Consider the following 3,570-nt stretch of genomic DNA (forward strand, 5'->3'; position numbering starts at 1 on the left):
TCTTCCAACTTTATCATCATCATCATCATCATCATCATCATCATCATCATCATCATCATTATTATTATAGTTTGAATTTGTGTAATATGCTATGTATCAGGCTAATATGAAAATGGAAAATATGAAAATGGCTTAGAAGATGCTTGGTTTTTTCCAGCAGCTACAAAGCCCTGCAACTCGTACTACTTAAGGGTGCAAGACAGCAGTAGGTCTCCTTCCAAAGAAACATCCTCTCAATCAGTGCTTTTCCTTTAAGCTGCGTAGACTTCAACTCCCAGAATTTCCAAACCAGCATACTGGTTAGGGAACTCTGGGAGCTGATGTCTACAAAGTTAAATTGGTTGAGCTTGAGAAACACTGCTCTGAATAATGCTCTCTCCTCCCAACATTACAAGAAATGTATAGTCTGCAGCAATATTGTGTGTAATGCTTTATAAGGACATAGAGGAGATTATTTGTAAGATCAGGGTTGAACTGTGGAGTCCTTGTTGTGTAATGAAACATCTGCAGGAAAACAACCAAGCTCAGAGAGCACCAAGGACCCCCACAGAAGCAGGAATGAAAGGAGAGAAGAATTAGGATGCTTTTTTGGGGGGGGGGATAGTTTATCTGAAATGGAAGCTTTTAAATTTAAAACAATCTAGTATCTTTAGAACTAACTGGTATGTTTTTGGCACGTCAACAGGTGACTCTGCCTTCTTTTGTGTCTGTATACTATATAAAAAACAGAAGCAGAAAATACCCTTGTTTTCACTCCTGCACTGGATTGAATTAACGATTAGTATACAGTGATAGGTTTCCTCAAAATTGGCAAGTTTTTGGTGTGGATTATGTGGCTTTCCATATTCTGTAGAAACTGCTGGTCAACATGTCAGGTTGTGAAAAACCAATAGAAGGGAAGTCCCTCTTAAACACACACACACAAACACAATTTGGCAACCCTCCTCTGCTTTCATCTTGGCAGAAGCTCCTGTAGGCTTCAGAGGTTGCATTTCAAAGCAAACATCAATTGTTGTGCTCATCCTCATAGTGTAAATTCACACAGCACAGAGTGCAGAACAGCAGCAGTGACAGGAAAAATGAAAACACCAGCACCCACTGTTTAAATATGTTTTATTTCTTAATTTACATTATGTATGCGTATACATATATATCTCTCTATATATATTCATTTATATATATATTTGACTGTTTTATTCTTATACTCTGAGATCCATAATCAATTTCACTGTCCTTTAAAAAATAAAATAGCCATTTGTTGTTCGATTTTGCTTCTGAAAGAAAATCAGAAAAAACAATTTGAGTCCTGCCTTGTATAACAAGAAAAACATTAGTATCACGCTTCCGTGCTTTCCACTTGTCAAAGTGATCATTGAATGTCTCTTTTTGTGAAAAGTCTGAGAACAAGAATGCCACTTCCTCCAAATCAGGCCCAACTGGAAGACGGAAGGGGGAGTTGGAAGTGGAGTCACTTCTCATCTTGCTGGGATCTTTGAAAATGAATTAGTCTCATTTAGGAGGATAGCTGGGCAAGACACTTGGTTGACTTCCCTTCATGACCGAGATTCATAGACAACAGAAAACTGAGGGCCTTTTCAATATTTATAGATGGCTGCTCAAGAAAGACCTTTTTTCTTCCACTTTGGTATAACCTCCAAGCCCGGTCACTAGTTCTCATTCTCTCAAAGCTTGATTTAGCATCCCCAGTCAAATCTTTTGCCTAGTTTTACAATTTTTGCGTTCCTTCCATCTGGGCCAGCAGAGGACCAAAACAAAATGCTCTTTTCTGCTAAATGGGATTCAGGCGAGCAATCTTGAGTTTCAGAAGGACTGGCCATATCCGTTGGAGTTGACTCTCTTCCTTGGCTGGGAGGTCTCTTGCTGGCATTAATGGATCCAGTGCTTGGTTAGTCTGCTTTCTTTAGTGCTGTTTAGATCCCCTACAATGATCTGGAACAAAGCTACATGCTAAACTGGGAACAATTTAGGGCTAGTGAAGTTTAGAAGGAGCTAGAGGATTCCAGACATTGATGCTGGTCCTGCAACATTTCAGCTTCAGAATGAGAGCAATTGAACTGAACGATGCAGTTTGGATAACTCTACAGGGACGGGAAAGGAAACAGTCCTACAGTGCGGAGCAACTATCCACACTGAAAACGAGTTTATGAAAACTGTGTATGTATGTATGGCACGTGTATGTGAGAAAAGTCTATTAAAATCTGCTGTTTGAAACTAACTGTAGCCAAGATCCATTTCAGATGGAACTAATTTCTGCTCTGTCTCTACTTTTGACATCTGGAAGGCTGTCAGTTTCCTGGAGATCTCATGGAAAGGAGATGAGAAAATCAGAGGACTGGTTCGGATTAACAGGGCTTCATAGCCACATGTCCTTTCTCAAAGCCAGAAGGGTGAACTTCCTACCACCTTCTCAGAAACAGAAGTCACCTCCATTAGGATCAGGAGCAAAGTACTTCAATTTCTACGCAAAATTCAGGATGGAATTTTAAGGCCGTTCTTCTCTGCTCCAGCCTGTTATAAACAGAAAAACAACAGTTCTCTCTATAAAAAAAAGAGAGAGTGAGGAGGATTTTGCTACTGACAATGGTCAGTCTAGTCATTATTTTTTTTTGGGGGGGGGGCTGGAAAATCATTGGTAGAACTGTTGACCGCCAACTCTTGTTATCATGTCTTCCCGTTTCTCAAGAGACTTGAAAAAAAATATCTGACATTCCCCTTGGAAAATTATAAATCTCCAAGTCATGCTAGACTAAAAAAAAACACAATTGAGGTAGCTCCAGCAGTAAACTGCTAGTGCAAATGACACTGTTATGTAAAGCAAAAACAGAAAAACAACCCTATCCATCTAATCCAATCTTTTTTGGTGTCTTGCCGAAAAAAATGGTACCCTACAACATTATTAAAGATCAGAAAACATATCTGGGGAGCTGTAATCAGAAGGCAAAACATTGCTTTGGGGGTGGTGGTGGTATAATATGTCTGCCTAAAGACAGGATTGCTGACCAAACCAAGTGTGTTAAATAGTGTTAGATGTTTGCTCTGTTGGCAGACGTGGGTGTTTTCCTTGGTTGAAAATAAAGTATATTCATTTCTCCAGATGTCTCTTTTTGGAGATGGGAGGATGAAAGAATCAGCTAGAAGGATTCAACCAGATTGGGAGCAAGTTGTCATCCATGCTTCTGCAGACTACAAGGCTCCCTTTGTGTCCGGAGAACACCTTCATTCTGCTGAAACACCACCAATCCATTGTGTCTGGCAGTCTGGATTTCCTCTGGCTCCAAGCATGGGGAGGGAGGGGGATGAGGGGGGTGTCTTCCACAGGTGCTCATTTTGGGGTTTAGTGGCAGCTACGAAAGATTGCCTTCATTGCCCGAGATGTCAGCTGCAAGGAAGGAAACAAAGAAGAACTGTTATTGTGGGGAGAAAGATACAGATGCTTTCACAGAGAGACAGTCAAATCTATAGCCCGTTCTTTTGTACTGGCTTGGACCATTAAAGTGGCCGTGGCCAGAATCCAACAGGCTGCAAATTGCTGAACTAGCTTGAAAAATA

The sequence above is a fragment of the Protobothrops mucrosquamatus genome, unplaced genomic scaffold (genome assembly GCF_001527695.2).
Source record: "Protobothrops mucrosquamatus isolate PMUCROS unplaced genomic scaffold, P.Mucros_1.0 scaffold_256, whole genome shotgun sequence".
In the NCBI taxonomy this organism is placed as follows: Eukaryota; Metazoa; Chordata; class Lepidosauria; order Squamata; family Viperidae; genus Protobothrops; species Protobothrops mucrosquamatus.